The sequence below is a fragment of the Capsicum annuum genome, chromosome 10 (genome assembly GCF_002878395.1).
Source record: "Capsicum annuum cultivar UCD-10X-F1 chromosome 10, UCD10Xv1.1, whole genome shotgun sequence".
Classification (NCBI taxonomy): Eukaryota; Viridiplantae; Streptophyta; class Magnoliopsida; order Solanales; family Solanaceae; genus Capsicum; species Capsicum annuum.
In genome coordinates, this window is record NC_061120.1 from 89,090,313 (window position 1) to 89,111,542 (window position 21,230).

The following is a 21,230-nucleotide window of genomic DNA, read 5'->3' on the forward strand; positions in this document are numbered from 1 at the left end:
CAAAAGTTTGCATAATGGGTTTGCAATCTTGGAGAAGTCTTTAATAAACCTCCGATAAAAACCAGCATGACCGAGAAAACTATGAACCCCCTTCACAGAAATTGGAGGTGGTAGTCTCTCGATAACTTCAATCTTGGATCGATCAACTTCAATTCCCTTTCCAGAGATTTTATGCCCGAGAACAATGCCCTCCTTAACCATAAAATGGCACTTTTCCCAATTTAGCACCAGATTGAATTCAACACATCGCTGCAAAGCCATACTCAGATTTGCCAAGCATAACTCAAATGACTCACCTATAACCGAAAAGTCATCCATAAACACCTCCAAGGTGTCTTCAACCATATCAGAGAAAATGGACATCATACACCGCTGAAAAGTGGCAGGTGCATTGCATAGCCCAAATGGCATTCGTTTGAATGCAAAAGTACCATATGGGCATGTAAAAGTGGTCTTCTCCTGATCTTCAGGAGCAATAAAAATCTGATTATATCCAGAATAACCATCCAAGAAACAGAACCATCCCTTCCCTACCAATCGATCAAGCATTTGATCCATGAATGGCATTGGTAAGTGATCATTTAGCGTCCACTAGTTTAGCTTCTGGTAATCCATACACACCCTCTACCCTGTAACAGGCCTAAGTGGAATTAGCTCATTCTTCTCGTTTGCTACTACTGTCATGCCCCCTTTTTTGGGCACACATTGTACAGGACTCACCCATTTACTGTCTGAGATTGGATACACCACCCCTGCATCTAACCACTTTATGATTTCTTTCTTCACCACCTCTTGCATAGGTGGGTTGAAACGACGTTGATGCTCAATAGTGGGTACGCAATCTTTCTCTAGCTGAATCTTATGCATACATATGCCAGGAGGGATACCAATTATATCAGCAATAGTCTAACCAATAGCTCTCTTGTACCTCTTCAGAAGAGAGATGAGAGCCTCTACCTGTTGTTTACCTAAATCAGCAGCAATAATAACCGGCAGTGTATTTCCACTACCTAAGAACATATACCTTAGATGACTGGGTAGCTCTTTCAATTCTAGCACCGGTGGCTCTTCAATGGATGGCTTCGCTGGTGGTGAAGGTCGATTCTTAAGGTCAAGGTCCAGCTTCTTGGGGGCATAAGAATACGACCCCATTCCTGTCAAAGCACAGATAGTTTCTTCGTACTCTTTAACATCCTCACGATCAAAGTCCAAAAGCACAACAGCCAATGGCTCAACAGTAAGCTGCTTCTCTAAAGATAATTCCTGCTCATCATCATAACAAACATCAACTATAGAGAACGCATTCATATCTTTGGGCTGCTTCATTGATTTGCATACATCAAAACGTACCACTTCATCATTCATCCGAAATAAAAGCTCATTTGCTCGTAAATCAATAAGCACACTTTCTATTGCGAGGAAAGGTTGACCCAAGATTATGGGCACCTCAAAATCCACCTCGCAATCCAAAATAACAAAGTATGCAGGAAAAATGAAGGTAGAAACCTTCACTGATACATCATATAATGTACCAATAGGTCATTTTACCGACCTATCTGCCATTACAAGCCGCATGTTGGTTGGTGTAGGATCCCCCAACCCCAACTATCTATAAATGGCTAGTGGCATCAAATTAATGCTAGCCCCCAAATGGCATAACGCCTTAGCAAAATCTAAAGATCCAATTGTGCAAGGAATAGTGAAAGCACCCGGATCTGCGTTCTTCTGTGCTAAAGACCTTGTGGCAATTGCACTGTAATGATGAAAATTATCTGCCAGTTCATAGCTCGCTGCCCTTTTCTTTGTCAAAAGGTCCTTCATAAATTTGGCGTACCCTGGCATTTGCTCCAGTGCCTCCACCAAAGGCACATTAATAGTCAGCTGCTTCAGCATGGTCATGAATTTACTGAGCCTCGTGTCATTAGCCTTCTTCTTCAGTCTCTGAGAAAAAGGTGGTGGTGGATTTGGAAGAGTTTTCTCCACCACTTTCTTTTATTGTGCTTCCCATTATCAATCTTTTCAGACTACTGGCATCTAGGTGTAGTATCATGAACGTTCTCATCCTGATCTTCAACTTCTACAGAATCATTACAATCTGCTTCAATAACATTCTCTTCTATATTATGAACCACAGGCTTGCCCTTGGATGGGTTTTCCAACACCTTACCACTCCTGGTGGTAATAGCCAAACATGATCCATCTTTTCTTGGATTTTACATAGTGTCACTAGGTAAAGTGCCAACTTTTGTTTGATTGAATTCCGCCGATAGTTGACTTATTTGTTGTTCCAACTATTTTATTGAAGTGGAATACGAGTCAACCAATTGATTCATTGAGGACAAATTATTTTTTACCTCAGCTACTCCCGTGTTGGTTGCCTCCACTCCTTTCAAAAGCTTGGCCATTATGTCCTCCATGGACATCTTCCCAGAGCTAGGTGCAACAGCTTCACGATTTTCAGGAGGGACATACAAACCGCTCCTTTCATTCTTATTCTTCCAATTCCCTTGGTCTCGGTCCTTGTATCCAAATTTTTTATAATAGTTCCTACCTTGGTTTCCTTGGACATTGGCTCGAAAACCCCCTGATTATTTAAGTAATTTGCTTCCCTCTCAGAATCAGAGTCATCTCTTCCCTGTGATACAACAGCTTTGACCTTTTCTGTCTTCCCTGATAATAAATGCTTTGTAAGAAGGTCCATCTGCATTTTCATGTGAGCCATATCCTGGTCACGTTCCTCTTCTCTTCGCCTCTGTTCTGCTGTCATGCCAGTAGATACAGTAGAGCTTGCTACCTCAGAATCCCTGGTATGCCAAGCTCTACTCTGCTCTATCATACGATCCAGCATATCACATGCCTCAATAAAAGTAATGTCCATGAATGACCCACCTGCAGCATTATCAGCCACTGGCTTAGTGACCGAGTTCAAAGCCCTATATAATATTTCCATCAAGTGGACATTGGTCATCTGATGATTTGGGCACCGCATAAGCTTCTTCTTGAACCTCTCCCATATCTCATGGAGAGCTTCAGTTGGAAGCTGTCTAAAATTGCTTATCTCATCTCTTAGTTGTGCTCTCTTGGATAGCGGAAAGAATCTTTCTAGGAAAGCTTCTTTTGGTTGCCTCCAATTGGTAATAGAGTCAGGAGTTAGCCTGTTTAACCATAGAGTTGCCTCTCCAGATAGAGACAATGGAAATAAGCGCAGTCGGATCGCATTCTGTCCATCCCCTGGATTGTCAAATGATTTGCATGTTGAGATAAAATTAATCAGATGCATATTCGGATCGTCGCCTGCAAGTCCACCAAATAACCCTTTGAGTTGCAATAGCTGGATCATGGTGCTAGTGATATTGAACTTGGCTTCGGGTGCCAAGGGCGAAAGAATAATAGCCTCTGTGGCACCAGCCCCATCCAAGTCGTCATCATCATCATCAAAAGCAACTTGCATAGCTCGGCGTTCGGGTCTCATCTTAGCTTGACGATCTCTGTTGACATTCCTGTTCACTGGTGCAACCACATCATCTGCATGCCTTGGATTTAATAACTCATCATCACCCAGGTCCTCATCATCAAGATTTGGTACTCGACCTAGGTTATCAGTATTCTGGTGATTAACTTGCGCAAGATCCAATGCAGCTAATCTAGCCTGCTCCTGTTGATAGCCATCCTTTCAAGGTCTCGTTGTGCATCCATTCTGCCAATGAGATGTGGTTCAGGATTTATAGGTAATAATGGCTGACCAGATCATCGTGTATTTGGCATGCACTCCACTAAACCTGAGCAAAACAACAACAACAAACAAAAAGTAAAATTTGAGAATCTTTGACCAGAGGGTCTATTAATTATCACAAACTTAGTTGACAACCGTATTCCCGGGCAACGGCGCCAAAATTTGATACGCCTAAATTACAACTCTCGTTAGAAAGTGCAAGCAGTCGCTGTCAAATATAGAACCCAACTAGGTTGGGTGTCGAATCCCACAGGGAATACTATGATCACTAAGTATTGTGATTATGATTAGACTGTTGGTCGAAGGTTCCAAGATAAGGGGGGTTTGGTTTAAGTGCATAATAATATTATCAGTGTAACAATAAGATGATATGTGTAATAATATTTGATCATAGAGGAAATATATATGCAGTAGGTTGAGGATGAAAAGAGGAAACAAACTGAAATAGGGAAAGCATAGTAAGAAATTCAGGTATTACGAGCAGGGTGAAGGCCATTAGAATAGAGGTAGAGTTGGAAGGCAATGGTCTAAGAAAAAGTGGGAAGAAATTGGCTTGTTATTCTATGGATAGTGCTCCATATCCTAATTCATCTGATAATTGTTGTTCAGTGCGACAATAGGTTTGAGGAATAAGTGACCAATCTCAGGACAGTGGGGCCTACTCAGCTCAATTGTATCCTCTTTGTAGATTTTATGGAAAGTTACACCATGGTTTTGTGATGAGGGAAGAAATAACTATTTTAGATGTGGCCAACCTAGCCATATTTAGAGGAATTTTCCTATAGACAATATCTCTACTTGGGATAATAAGATTCCGATTGCTACGTGATACGCCCAAATTACAACTCTCGTTAGAAAGTGCAAGCGGTCTCTGTCAAATATAGAACCCAACTGGGTTGGGTGTCGAATCCCACAGGGAATACTATGATCACTAAGTATTGCGATTATTATTAGACTGTTGGTCGAAGGTTCCAAGATAAGGGGGGTTTGGTTTAAGTGCACAATAATATTATCAGAGTAATAATGAGATGATATGTGTAATAATATTTGATCACAGAGAATGACAAGTTAGGGTTATGTCCACCTTGTAGCTTCTACTTCTCTATTAACTATGAGTAATACGGATTTTATACAGGCATGCACTTATAGATAGACGTATTCTAATTCTAAATCCAAATGTTTTTCAACCATTAAGGATTTATTCACCTTAGTTCTTTCGAATCCAAAGTGTGCAACAAATTGTACGAACTCTCCAAGAAGTTAATCCTGCTAGGGCATTAACGTGTAAAATAGAGGTTAGAAACCCTATTTTCTCGTCACACTCTCTTTTCCAAACAGTAACTTTTCTACCGAACAAGTTATTGCTATAATGGCGCATTCCCTCTGTTTGCAACCATGAGAATTCAATCAAAATAAAGAGAGTAATGATATAAGTGGATTAACACATCATAAATTCAAAAACCCATAGCAATAGAGAGTATACTACAAGGTTTCTATAACCCTAACAGATAAACTTAGCTACTCATGAATAAAACAGAAATCAACATAGAAATATTCATCATACCAAAACTTAGAACGATCTTGGTGATGAAGGTGACTAGCGAAATTAAGAGAAAACACGTTTCTCTCTCTCTGTCCTCAAGCTAAGCCGCTTTCTCTTGTTTTCAAAATAATACAGAATGTCCAATAATCCCTAAAAATCAGCAATAATGCTTTTAATAACATCCTTCTCTAATAAATTGCTACTGCATCCTTAACTATTTAAAAGTATTGAGTTTGCCCGGGAAAAGTTTCCATCCATCACATTCAGTCCAAAAGCTGCTTTTCTTTTTATGTGAAGTTTTCCTTTGCTGTCCACAGGTCCCCAAAATGCTGTAATTTTCCTCATTAGTACCTGAAAAGCATGCTAATCACATAGGTCAGCTCACTTAACTAAAAATAGACTAAAAGTGCAAGAATTATGTATTTTATCCTCAAAACTTAGTTAAAACATGGGTAAGTTATGGTGCTTAGACGTATAACTACGCCCAACATCACTACGTCTTTAGATCCAGCACCAAAGGGTGCTACTTTTGGTACCGACACTGGTCAAATCATCTGTATGCTCCTACCATCTGTCAGGAATCTGAGGCTTCTCTAGATATAGTCACTGGTATGTTACAGCTTTTCTCTCATGAAGTATATTGTCTGCTTGATCCAGGGTCTACTCTTTCGTATGTGACCCCTTATTTAGATATTCATTTTGATTTTGGTCCTGAATATATTTCTGATCCTTTTTTTATATCTACTCAGTGGGTGACTATGTTATGGCTAGGAGGGTTTATAGGGGTTATGTGGTATCTATCTGTAATAAGAAGACATTGGTGGATGTAATAGAGTTTGGTATGTTAGATTTTTATGTGATATTATGTATTTATTATCTCCATTTGTGCTATGCGTCTCTTAATTATAGAACCTGAAGGGTCAGTTTTCAATTCCTAAATAAACCAGTGATTGTGTGGGATGGGAGTACCCTAGTGAGTAAGGAAAGGTTTATTTCTTATATTAGTGCCCAAAAATTTATTTTCAAGGGATGTTTATATCATCTAGTTTGGATTAAGGATTCTAATTTTGAGGGCCCTTCTTTGCAATCTATCCCTATTGTCAATGAGTTCCTTAAAGTATTTCCCGATGATCTTCCTGGTATTTCTCCCATTAGAGAAATAGACTTTAGGATTGATATTTTTTTGGATACCCATTCTATCTCTATCCCTCTATATAGAATGGCTCCAGTTGAGTTGAAGGAACTAAATAAGTAATTGAAAGACCTTCTTGATAAGGGTTTTATTCATGCTAGTGTTTCTCTATAGGGTGCTCCTATTCTTTTCATGCATAAGAAGGATGGTTCCCTCCGAATGTGTATAGACTATTGGTAGTTGAATAAGGCAACTATGAAGAATAAGTATCCTGTTCCTAGGATTGATGACCTTTTCGTCCAAGTTCAGGGTGCTAAGTACTTTTCTAAGATTGACCTTTGGTCGGGTTATCATTAATTGAATATTAGGATGGTGGATATCCCTAAGATCATTTTTTGTACCAAGTATGGTCACTACGAGTTTTTAGTCATGTATTTTGGGTTGACTAATTCTCTGACAACGTTCATGGATCTTATGAACCTGGTGTTTCATTAGTTTTTGGACTTATTCGTTAATTTGTTTATTGATCACATCTTGGTATACTTCAAGAGTGAGATGGATCATGCCAATAACCTTTGTATGGCATTGCAGACTCTTATGGATAAGTATTTGTATGCTAACTTCTCGAAGTGTGAGTTTCGATTGATTGCTGTGACCTTCCTTAGTCATGTTGTTTCTAGTGAGGAAATCATGGTGGATCCACACAAGGTTGAGTCGGTTAAGAAGTGGCTTAGACCCATGACTCCAACCGGTATTCAGAGTTTTTGGGTTTATCTAGGTATTATAAGTGGTTTTTGGAGATTTTCTCTTCGATCGCTACACCCTTGACTAAGTTGACTTAGAAAAAATTAAAGTTTCGTTGGTCCGATGCTTGTGAGGGTAGTTTTGAGAAGTTGAAGAATAAGTTGATTTTAGCTCTGATTTTAATCCTACCTGAGGGTACTAATGGCTTTGTTGTTTATTGTGATACATTTAGAGTGGGACTGGGTTGTGTATTGATGCATTATAGTAAGGTTGTGGCATATGAATCTAGGAAACTTAAGGTGTATGAGAAGAATTATTTGACTCAAGATTTGGAGTTTCTAGTAGTGGTTTTTTGTTTGAAGCTTTGGTGACATTGCTTGTATGGAGTTTATTTTGATATATATATATTCGAATCATAAGTGCCTGCAGTATATGTTCACCCAAAAGGAGTTGAATCTTAGGAAAAAGAGTTGGCTTGAGGTTCTCAAGAATTATGATATGAGTCTCCTTTATCACCCATTTAAAGCTAATGTTCTTGCTGACGCTCTTAGTAGGTTGTGCAAGGGAAGCTTATCTCAATTTGATAAGAAGAAGCTAGGTTTGGTTAAGGATATTGACCATTTGGATAATCTTGGAGTTTTTTTTGGACTCTAAGTAGGGAGGTGTGATTGTGCAAGAGGTAGTGAAGTCATCTCTTGGTGCTGAGGTAAAGGAGAAATAGGTTTTGGATCCTGTCTTGATGTAGATTAAGGATGATATTGGTCAACAGAAGGTCATGGCTTCTAAGCTTGGTGGAGATGGTATCTTGAGGTACCAAGGTTGATTACGTGTTTCAATGTTGATGGGTTGTGAGAGAGGATCTTGGCTGAGGCTCACGAGTTGAGGTATACTATTCATCTCATTTCAATAATAATGTACCATAATTTGAAAGAGATCTATTGGTGGGACAAGATGAGGGATGTGGCCAGTTTAGTAGCCAAGTTTATAGTTTATCAACAAGTGAAGGTGGAGCATGATGTCTCCCAAAACTAATCTCCACAGAAGTATGTTGTGGTTGATGCCAAATATAGTAACCTAACTCAGGTTGGGGTCGAATCCCCAAGGAATTCGCTGAACAGTATATCAAATTTGACTAAATTCATGAGTTGTACAAAAAAGTAAATGGGGGGAATTTGAAAGTCAATAGTAACAAGTAGAGAAGTTGAATTCTTGAGTTTGTAAACAATGGAAGATGAACACTAGGACTGTGTTCCCCCTGATTTCACAACTATGTAAGATTCTCATGTTCAATCCACCTAACCTACTGCTCTGCATGCAAAGTTGACAAGCTATGTAATTGCAACTATCTTGTGAACATTTTGATAGATCTCATCCTTTACCTTGTGAGTTTTAGGGCATCTCCTTACTGTCCCTTAGGTATAACCTCAGTGAAACTCTCACCTTTTGATTCTCGAGTTGATAAGATAAGGGTTGATAGCCTCGAATCACTATTGTAACCTTATTTTCCCAGTCTCAAACTCCCCTGTGAGGATGTTCTCAAATATAGGTAATTCCTAAGCTTCTGCAGTAGCTTGGCTTTAATTAACATGAAGAATATTGCATACACACAATTACAGTAGAATAGATAAATCTCCCACTTTTTTAAATAGCTAATCCACCAAGGTTTCCACAACCCTAGTCAAGGAATTTAGCCGCTCATGTTAATGCAATAATACATGCTAATCAATTAAGAAGGCATGCAATTAATTGCACAACAATGAAAGAATAAAATCTAAAATCTCCAATTTAATTAGAAACCAAAACCTCAAGAACAAAATATCAATGATAAAAGTATGTGAAAAATATCCAAATTAATGTAAAAGTGCATAACCTAATAAAGGAATAACCCTAAGGTATTTATAGTATCTTAAAATAATAAAGAAATCCTAATAAAAATGGAATAGGAAAAGTAAGTCTGCAATTATTACGACTCAAAAGGTCTCCTTACGAGTCGTATGCTGGTAGTGGTAGGTATTCCAGTGAACTTTCATCTTCAGGGCTTCAATCTTCTATTGTCATTATGATTCATCACCATGAGTTGTAGTCAATCTTTATGATTTGTGGTATTCACTCGTTATCACTTGATCCTCAAACTTCAGGACCTTGCACACTAGTGTCATTATGATTGCTCACTACGAGTCGTAGTCAGTCCTTACGACTCGTAGTGTTGTATGAATTCAATTATGGACCTTAGCATATCTTATTATGGTCATTTCGGCTTCACACTACAACTCGTGGCCACTCTTTATTTGTTGTGGTCATCCTTTACTTAGCTCTTCAACTCAACTAGTAAGCACTGTTCTTCTTACAAGTTGGGCTATGAGTCGTATAGCATCTTAACAACTCGTAGCCTTACTAGTACCTCAGATTTTCGGAAGACCTTTCTTCTAGTTTTTAGCTCAAGCCACTTTTTGCTTGATTTACTGCACTCATGCAACAAACAGATTATATCTATCAAAATAACCTTAGTCCAAATATAAATTCCCTATTTTAAGTATCAAATATGCCATATTTCTAAGGAACATCAGAGCACTTAAGGTCTGGTGGTTTGTCTCTTGAGATTGAATTACCTATGTGGAAGTAACTAATAAGGACATTGTTACTGGTCTTCCGCTATATCAAAGTCAGTTTTATTCTATTTAGGTCATCATGGATAGAATGCCCAAGTCTGCTCACTTCTTACTAGTGAGGACTAATTATTATGCGGAGAATTATGCTAAGCTTTTTATTTAGTAGATCATCAAGTTGCATGGTGCACCTATTTCTATCATATCTGACTGAGGCACACAATTCTTATCGCACTTTTGGTGATCTTTTCAGAGGGGTTTAGGAAGTAAGGTAAACCTTAGCATCTTTTTCCACCCTCAGAAGGGTGGACAAGTGGAAAGGACCATTAATACTTTAAAATATATGCCAAGGGCATGTGTGATTTCTTTGGTGGTAGTTCGGTTGATCATTTGCCTCTTATAGAGTTTGCATATAATAAAACCTATCATTCTAGTATTCAGATGGTTCTGTTTGAGGGTTTGTATGGTAGGAGACCTTATTAGGTGGTTCAAAGTTGGTGAGGCTAGATTGTTTGGTCCTGACTTAGTTCATCATGACATGGAAAAGGTGAAGGTGATCTAGGATAGACATAAGACAACTCAAAGTCGCCAAAAGTCCTATGCGGATGTAAGGCATAGTGAACTAGAGTTTAATGTTGGTGATTGGGTGTTCTTAAAGGTGTCTCCCATCAGAAAGGTGATGACATTTGGAAAGATGGGGAAGATCAATCCCCAATATGTTAGTCCATACTTGATTTTGAGAAAAGTGGGCAATGTGGTTTATGAGTTGGATTTGCCTTTAAATTTAGGTTCTATCCATCTAGTGTTCCATGTTTCAATGTTGAAGAAATGAGTGGGTGATCCTTCCTTGGTTGTTCATTTGGAGAGTGTTGATGTTTAAGATATCTTATCTTATGAGGAAGTCCCATTGATATTTTGGATATGCAAGTCCGTCATTTACGAACTAAGGATATGACTTCGTTGAAGGTTCTATGGAGGAATCATAAATTTGAAAAATCTACTTGGGAAGCTGAATAGAACATGAAGTCCAAATGTCCATTCTTGTTTCCCGCTTTGGATAATCACACTTAAGGTATGTGTATTCCTTAATATCATTGTTTTATGTCTTTGTTAAATGTAATTGTTGTTGCGTTTTTGTGTTAAATCGTACTAATGGATATGTTAACTTATCATTCAGGGATGAATAATCCTAGGGGTGAGGGGTGGGGAGAATATAACACCCTGGATTTTGGTCTTTGGAAAATTTCTTGTTTTTGAGCTTTTTGCTTAGACCACAATGACCATAACTTACCTTATAAATTGTAAGGTGTCCATATGGGTCGTAGGACCCCAATCGTAGGGAGACTAGTGAGGTTCTCCAAGTATCTATTTTGAGTACGACTAGACCCAATGAGTCATCAAGACTCTAAACGAGTCGTAAAGTGCTTCCCATAACCAAACCAGTATGGTGCATAAATATTTTTCCCTTGACAATGACTAAGACCCTACATGTCATAAATACACCTCATGAGTGGTCGTGTGTGACTTGTTGGGTCAATAGTGAGGGGCCCTCAAACTACCGTTCAGACTACAAGTACTGTAGATGACTTGTAGCCAGACCGCACGAGTCATAAGGTGACCTATGAGGACTGGGTGACTGTTTTTTACACTTTTAAGTGGGGGTATTCGCATCAATTCCATCCTTCCCCACTTAGTACCGACATCCGTAATACACCTAAAGAGGGTTATTTCAATTGCTTTTACAAATCAAAGCACTCAATCAAGCTCTCTCAAATCCCTAGGTCAAAAACACTAGGCTTCCCAAGGAATTGGTGATAACGCCTAAACTACGCCTTTAATTTGAAGATTGTGCGGTCGCTGTAAAATATAGTAACCCAATAAAGGTTGGGGTCAAATCCCAAGGAAATAAATGGAATTGAAGCTCTTAGCTGCTTTAATTCAACAAGCAAAACTGGAAAAGTAAATGGGTGGATTGTATTATCAGTATAGAATAAGTAGCTAATATAAACTTTTGTTGTAATCAGTCATCGGTGAACACTAGGATTGTGTTCCCCCTAGCTTCTAAATTTAGTAGGATTATCATGCTTTGCTGAACCAACTACATACCTTGCATCCAGAATCTGATAAGTTATTTACTACCAACAATCTTTTAGGCTAGCTGACAGATTCAGTTTTTACCTTTTGATTCTCAGGATGTGATGACATCCAAGAAACACCTCCTTTTCAGTGATGGTACAATATCTATCAAGATATAGTAACCTAATTAAGGTTAGGGTCGAATCCCAAAGGAACACGTGGTTTGCAGTTATCAACAGTTGTAGTCTACATGCAATACTTGGAAGTAAATGAAGGGATTTGTTTTTTGTAGTCTCGAGCAAGTAGAAATATTAACTCTGGTTGAAATCAGTTATGAGTGAACACTAGGATTGTGTTTCCCTTGGCATCTTAACTCCATAGGTTTACGTGTGTTTTTGAACCCACTCAATACCTATCATGTAGAACTAATAAATTATGTACATCTTACAGTCTTTGGGACAAGCAGAAGGATTTCTCTTTTTACCTATTGAGTCTCAGAATGTCACATTCCTAACCCTTACCCTTGTCCCTATTAACTATCACCTTTTTGTCTCAAGTTATTAGTTGAAGGCTAATAATCATTCACACATACCATTGTGCTACAATAGATCGGCTATTAACTCCCCAAATTACTGTTGTCTTTATCTTTTCCTATTTGCTACTCCTTTGTTACAACAAGTAGTAATATCCAGGTGGGATACTTATATTTAGAGCTAATAAGACAAATATTATAATGAAGACAAAGCAATACATGCCATGGGTATTGGTTTCCCGTCAACAATCGCACTTCCCCTACTTTGTCAATTTGGCACTGTTTCCACAACCCTAGCTATGAGTTTTAGCCGCTTATGATTGGGAAAAAATTAATAACATTCATGTTGGAAGGCAAAGATCAAATCACAATGATAATATGAAAGAAAACCCATAACTATTAACTGAATAATCAAGCTAAGTCAATACAATGAAATCCAAAGATCAAAGATGGATCTTGAAATCAAAATATGTTTCAAAGTATTAAAATAGTCGAAACTCTACTAAAAAGTACATAAAGGGTATTTATAGTACAAGAGAAAACCCTAAAACCTAAGCCCGAATAGAATAAAATAAATCAGGGACGGTGGCTACCCGCTTCTCGTACTCGCAGTTTGGTGTCGGCCGCGGGTTGTACCTGCGGTCCACTTCCGGGCGCAGGTACCAACCACAGGTACATGATGAAAATTTTCCTGCAAGTCAGCTCTAAGGATTTTGGACTTCTTGTACCCACTTTGCGCACCTACGGTTCATAGGTCCTACCCGCGGTCCGTAGGTTAACTTAGTAGGTGCTGGAAGTCAATTTTTCAGCTCTTCAGTGATTGTCGAACATGTTTTGATCACGATCAAGCTAAAAAATATGCCAATCATCCATAATCACCCCAAAAGTAACCAAAATCACCTTTTCACCAATTTCGTGAACTTATCATCCAAATTATCATTTTCCGTAAAACATACCCAAAACAGATCAAAACCAACAAAAAGACCTCAAAAACTGTATTTTTCCTCATTTTAAGCTTCGAAAGTGCTATATTTCTATATAACATCAATAACGTCAACTTAGAATGTTTTCATGTCCTCAAGCAACAAAAACACATCAAAACAAAAAAATAAAGCTAACTAGGAGAATCTAAGATATTTAAGGCAATCAGTCATCAATTAAGTTCAAATCATAACATGCCTTCTTATATCTCTTTTCAAAACAAATTGTGTAAGAATATGAAGCACAAAAATGTGACATAAAGGAATCAAGGTACGACAACTACATTAGAAGCAGACAATCACTCATATTTACAAATTACACTACCCGAGACAAGTAGATAGCTAGAAATTTGACTCAAGTGGCCTCACAACAAGTATGTTCCACTCACTCATATGAAATTATACATGTTAATCTAGGGATGGTAAAGAGACACACACACTCAATAAAGAATTTCTAGCCAATTCATGTTAAATACCATATGCTTGCCCTTATTGTCTTTACCTTAGTGTTCAATAGTCAAGTTAGGATCACTATAGGACTTTTCTCGTCTTGAAATGTAGATTTAGGGGATGGTATGATATTTATGGACATTTAAAGTGACTAAGCCTCCTTGGCACTACACTAACCTTGGTGTCTCACTTACTAGCCAATTTCCTTTTATTCCATCCTTATTTCTCCCTTTTATTGTTTTATTGCACATTCAAGTTGGGCGTGGTCTTTTATTTTTTCCCTTTTCACCTTTTCACAATATTTCTTTTTCTTTTTCTACCTCACCCAGCCCTACTAAATTTTCTTTTTTTTACCCTTCTTCATACCCATTTTACACTACGCACTCCTATGATAGCCGTCTCAACTTAAGCTTTTTGCCTGTGTTGAGGTGCACAATGTCTAAGGACGAAATAGGCCCAAACAGGTAAATTGTAATACAAATGGGAAGGTGAAAGGTGTAAGGTGTAACAGAAAAATATGTTATAAGGCTCAAAAATAAGGATCAAGGGATACAATTCGCATATGAAAGGTCATTTAGGCTAAAAGTGAACTAAAATAAAATACGACCTATGATCCTTTCCTAGCCAACTATCCTTCAACCTAAGCAATACTAACCAGGAAAGTGCTAAATTTAACATACAAAGGGAACTAGGGAGTAGCTCACACTCACATAGAACAGAGTCAATATCACCAACTACTACCTATTCAGTTCATGTAATTGTTTGCAAATGGTTATCATGTCCCTAATAAAAATTCCATAACAAGATCCATAAGGTTCACATATATGTACATCAATCAAATTTTTTAAATCATAAAATAGTACAGGGTTATAAAAAATCAATCAAAATCTGAATACTGCCCTAAATACTCAAAAATATCCTAATTACACATGACATCACAAAATAAAAAATATGCTGGCTACACTAAGAACAAAGCTCTAGGGAAAAGAGGCATGGCAACAAAAATGCCAAGAGGATATTAAGACCCAAAAGCCGCTCCACCTCAACTGAAAAATTAAGCACTGTCCCTAATGCATCAAACCAAAATGAGGGAGAGGAGTCACCATTAGTCTACTGCTGATGGATCGAGCTGCTAAGTATGATCTTGAGCCTGTGCGTCTGAACCTATGATATAAGACATCATAGCAGAAAATAAAGGTATGTGTCAGTACTTTAAAGGTATTGGTATGCTAAGTGAGGTAGGTTGAGATGCATGGGTTCATATGAATGAACAATACTGACTGAATAACATGAGTATAACTGAATGAAAATACATGCAAGAATACGTAAATTGTAACTGAGGTCATGATAATACTAGATACTGAGTTTTGAATTTCTGATTTACTTATATCTGAGTTTACTGATACTGTAATACTATTACCTGGGTGATTGTATCTATCAGTCTTGATTCTGTGGAACTATTTTAAGTTTCATATTTAACTGAGTGACTGTGTTTGACAGTCCTAATTTCTGTAAAACTGAACTGAGTTCTATTCTGAAGACTGAAACTAAAATTGTGGAAGTTAATCATCAAACTGACATACCCCTTTCTAAATAGATTAGGTCAAACCTATAACCTTAGTTAGAAGGGTGTCAGTACCATGCCACGGGTAAAGACAACTGTGAGTTAACCCTCTCTAACAGGAAGCTCTTTTATCAATCCTTACTGGCAGGGAAACTCGTATGAGATATATCAACCCTCATCTTGTAGAAAGATATCTTAACCTAAGATGGCTATGTCGTTCTGTAATGTAGGGATTTCTACTGTGGTTCAAACCCTCTGCTGGCAGGAATGCCCCCATCCCTGGGTTCACTCAGTACTGAATCCTACTCTCAACTTGATAGACACTAAATTGATTCCTAGTTTATACTAGGCTTGACTGAACTGTTACCGATTATACTATCTAACTGAACTGAACTAAGTTAACTAAGTTCTGTTGAATAAAGAAATACTACTAAATTTTATTAACTGACTGAATTTACTGAGGTCTGAACTGAATACTAAACTGGACTGGACTGATACTGATTCTAATAAGTTTTTCCTGTGTTTTGTAACTGACTGAGAGTACTACTAATCATGACGTGATTGAGATTATTCTGTAACTGAAACTGGCTCTAGGTAAAAAACTAAATTTTTGGGTATTAAATACCCATAGGACTCGATAGCATAAAAAATAAATCATAGTATAAACTTGAAAGGCATAAACTTATGCACCTGATCATAACTCATTCATAGAGTCATTCCATCAAACTCTTGCATGATGTAACTTGCACGTAAGCTAACATGACATGATTGTTTTCCCCTTTTATTTTTTCTCATGAGCAATTCATCAAATACTTGGAGAATATGATCCATGCACATGACATTGAACAAGACATAGGCATTATAATTCAAATCCCCATTTACAATTTCAAGGGTTTAGTATCAATCCACTGGTTTAAGCTTTTAAATGTGTTTCAAACGAAGTCCAAAATATCCAAAACTTGTCCGAGAACACCTACTGACATTCCTAATCATGATTCAACCTAAAATTCATTACTTTAAGGTCATGAGGGTCATGAAAATGGATCTTCAACTTACGAAGGTTAAAATAACTCTAAGTATGAACACTTAGCTGAATTTTTCTAAGTTTGGGACCCTTACTAACTTTTACAGGACTGAATCAAGCTTAGGATTTTGCGGGGTCTTACAATATCTTCCCCATGAGAGTATTTGTCCTCAAATAAGACTGACTAAGCTGTGAATACTAATAGACTAAATTTAGATATCGGATATGCAAAACTGCAAAATGATTTCATAACTGACACTACTAATATGCTGAAATTTCATACTGAACATGCATATCTGATGCTTGAGTACATAGTTAGGATTGTTGGTAAATTGAGTCTCTTATATTGAACATGCATATTTGATGCATGAATATCTGAGTGAACGGACTTATGAATGTATTACTGGATATACAATGGTAACTGATACCAAGTTTATAAAGAGAATCTGAGCATGGAACTGAGTAAGTTCAAGGAAAAACTGTTACCTTGGGCTGAGTCTGAGTTTTTGGAGTAAAGCTGAGGATACTTGGTCTGCATATCTACTTCTGCTTCCCAAGTAGCTCCCTTAACGGAATGATTCCGCCAAAGAACTTTAACAAGAGGGACCTCTTTGTTCCTAAGTTTGCAAATCTGATAATCAAGGATTTCAACTAGGATCTCCTCATAAGAGAGGTTGTTCTGAACATCTATACTCCCTATAGGGACTATGACTGCTGGGTTACCAATGCATTTTTTTAGCAAGGAGACATGGAATACTGGATGGACTGAAGCTAAGTCTGAGAATTTCGTAAGGACCGATATATCGGGGATTGAGCTTCCTCTTCCTGCCAAACATTTTCACTCTTTTCATAGGAGAGATTTTCAAATACACATAGTCACCAATCTTGAACTCGAGATAATTTCTGCGCATATCTGTGCATGATTTCCATCAACTCTGAGTTGTCTTAAGCCTTTCCCTGATCAACTAAACTTTTTCTAAGGTATCAACTACCAAGTCAGGACTTACCACTGCAGCCTCACCCACATCAAACAAACCAATAGAAGATCTACGTCTCTTCCCATAGAGCATCTCAAATGGAGCCATCTAAATACTGGAATGATAGTTGTTGTTATATGTGAACCCCATCAAAGGAAAGTGGTCATTCCAACTACCTTTAAAGTCTATCGCACATGCACGTAGCATATCCTTTAATGTTTGAATGGTTCTTTTTGGTTGACTATCTGTCTGATGGTGAAAAGTTGTTCTAAGGTGGACTTGGGTACCAAGACCCTTTTAGAACGCCTTCTAGAAATGAGAGGTGAACTGCATACCTCTATCTGAGATTATAGATAATTGAAGTCCATGCAATCTAACCAACTCTCTGATGTAGTGTTAAGTATAGTCCTCAGCTAAATAAGAGGTATGGACTGGTAGGAAATGAGCTGATTTGGTCACCCTGTCTATAATAACCCAAACTGAATCGTACTAATGATGAGTACGAGGCAAACCCGTCACAAAGTCCATGTTCACCTCTTCTCACTTCCAAGTGGGAATATTGAACTTCTGCATAGACCCACTAGGTTTTTAGAGCTCAATCTTAACCTGCTGATATGTTGAGCACTTAGCTACAAGCTCTGTAATATCTCTCTTCATCCCACTCCACCAATAGATCTCCCATAAGTCACGGTACATCTTTATCTCCCCTGGATAAGTAGAGTAACCCGCACTATGAACTTCTGCAAGAATTCACTATCTTAGGTATCTACACTTGGTACATACAGCTAACCCTAATAATGCAATATACCATCTCCTTCTTAGGAAAAAACCTTTATCTTCTGATCTCTGACTGATTCTTTCAACTTAACTAGGCTGGGATCCTTATCATAGTTTTCCATTACTTTGGAAATCAGGGATGATTCTGAACTACTCTGAACCCATATATTACTTTCTATTAGATTGACTAAGTGGACACCTATTCAGGCAAGCTGATGAACTTTCTAAGCTAACTTCTTCTTACCATCATCTATGTGAGCAACACTACCCATAGACATCCTACTTAGAGCATTAGTCACTAAATTGTCTTTACCTGGATGATACAGGATGCTTCTATTATAGTCCTTCAACAAATCCAACCACCTTCTCTGATAGAGGTTTTGGTCTTTCTGAGAGAACATATTTTGTAAGCTCTTATGTTCAGTGAACACATTAATGTATACTCTATACAAATAGTGCCTCTAAATCTTTAAGGCAAAAACTACTGCTTCTAACTCAAGATCATAAGTTGGATAGTTATTTTCATGGGGTTTGGGCTATCTAGAGGCATAGGATATCACTTTACTTCTCTGCATGAGGACTCAACCCAAATCGACTTTGGATGTATCACAATACACAACAAATCCATCTGAACCATCTAGTAGTGTCAAAATATGGGTTGTAGTGAGTCGAGTCTTCAACTCCTAAAAACTCTTCACACAAGAATTTAACCACTAAAACTTGACTTTCTTCTGAGTCAATCTGGACAAGGGGGTGCATTAGATGAAAATCCCTCAACAAACCATTGATAATAGCCGACCTAACCTAAGAAACTCCTAATTTCTGATAGAGAGATAGGTCTGGTCTAGTTTCTTACTACTTCAATCTTTTTGGGATCAACTCTAATGCTATCACTAGAAATGATATGGCCGAGAAAAGCTACTAACCTTAGCCAAAATTTACACTTACTAAATTTGGTAAATAACTGATGGTTTTTGAGAGTCTATAATACTATTCTGAGATGGTCTGCATGATCATATTCACTGTGGGAGTAGAAAAGGATATCATCAATAAAGACTATAACAAACATGTCCAAGTACTACTTGAACACATGGTTCATCAAGTTCATGAAAGCTGTTGAGGCATTGGCAAGACCAAAGGATATGACTAAGAATTCAAAGTAACCATATCAAGTTCTGAAAGCTGTTTTCAGAATATCGCATTCTCTGACTCTGAGCTGATGATAGCCTAATCTGAGGTCTATCTTAGAGAAGTAACTGGCACCCTAAAGTTGGTCAAACAATTCATCAATTCTAGGAAGTGGATACTTGTTCTAGACCATCACTTTATTTAACTAATGGTAGTCAATATATATTCTAAGGAAACTGTCTTTCTTATGCACGAATAGAACTGGTACACCCTATGAGGACACACCAGTTTGATGAATCCCTTATCTAGGAGATCTTTTAACTGTTCTTTTATTTCTTTGTGTTTTTCTAGATCCATTTTGTATGGCAAAATAAATATGGGCTGAGTATCTGGAAGAAGGTCTATTCCAAGGTCGATTTCTCTTTAGGGAGGAGCTTCAGAAGGATCTTCAGGAAACACGTCTAAGAATTCACATGCTACTGATACTGACTCAAGAGTAGTGGTTTCTAAACTAGAGTCTTGGAGTTGAATAAGATGGAAGACACATCTCTTCGATATTATTTTCCTTGCCCTAGGGTAGGAAATAAGATGACCCCTAAGTGTTGAAGTATTACCCCTCCACTCTAGGATTGGCTCATTCGAAAACTAAAAATAGACAATTCTATTTCTACAGTTGACTGAGGCATACCAGGAATTTAGCTAATCCATGCCTAGAATGACATCAAAATCAATCATCTCTAATTCGACAAAGTTTGCTAAAGTAACTTTCTGAGATACCATAATCAAACAGTTCTTGTATACTCACCGGCCTATGATAGATTTACCTACTAGGGTAGAGACTGAGAAAGGCTCTACTAGAATTTCAGGACTGACTCTGAAGTCAACAACTATATAGGGAGTTATAAAAGACAAACAAGCTCCTGGATCTAGCAAAGAATAAATAGTCAAATAATAAAGTTGTAACATACAAATGACCATATCAGGAGAACTTTCCTGATTTTGTCGGGACTAAAATGCGTAGATTCTATTAGGGCGTTGCCCACCGGTAGCACTGGAAGCGTCACCCTACTGATATAGGTAACTGAACTGAGCTGAGAGATAATTATGCTAACTCTGCAAACCCACCTGAGGACACTGTGTGACTCTGTGGCCTGGCTTGCCATATCTGAAACATACATCACTGCAAGCTCTGCAGACACCCTGATAGTTTCTGCTGCACTTCTGGCAGAGAGGATTTGTTCAAGCCTTGCTAACACTACCCTAGGGTTTAGGTCCTGAAGCCCTAACTCTATTGCCATTTTTAAATTTTGGCACGGGAGCACTGGATGAGGACGGAGATAGAACTGAGGATTTTGGGTAGAACTGAGACCGATTCCCACGCTCTGACTTCAGCTGAACAAATTTGAAACTACCTATTCTCTCTCTCTTGGTATCCCTCTTCTTCTCCCTACTCTTAGCCTCCTCTATCTGCTAAGCATGGACCATGAGCCTAGATATGCCCATCTCTTTAATCAACATTATATTCTTACACGCCTTGACCACACTATTAGATATGCCAGACACAAACTTGCTTATCTTAGATCTGCTATCTACTACCATATGAGGAGCATATCTGGCTAATTGAGTAAACTTGAGAGAATACTCTTGTACCATCATTTTTCCATTCTTCAAATTTATAAATTCCAAAATCTTCACTTCTCTTAACTCAAGAAAGAAGAACCTATCAAGAAAAATAGATCAAAGCACAAAATAAAGGTATGTGTCAGTACTTTGAATGTACTGGTATGCTAAGTAAGGTAGGCTGAGATACATGGGTTCATATGCATGAACAATACTGACTAAATAACATGAGTATAACTGAATAAAATAACATGTATGAATATATAAATTATAATTAAGGTCGTGATAACACTGGATACTAAGTTTTGAATTTCTGATTTACTCATATCTGAGTTTACTAATAT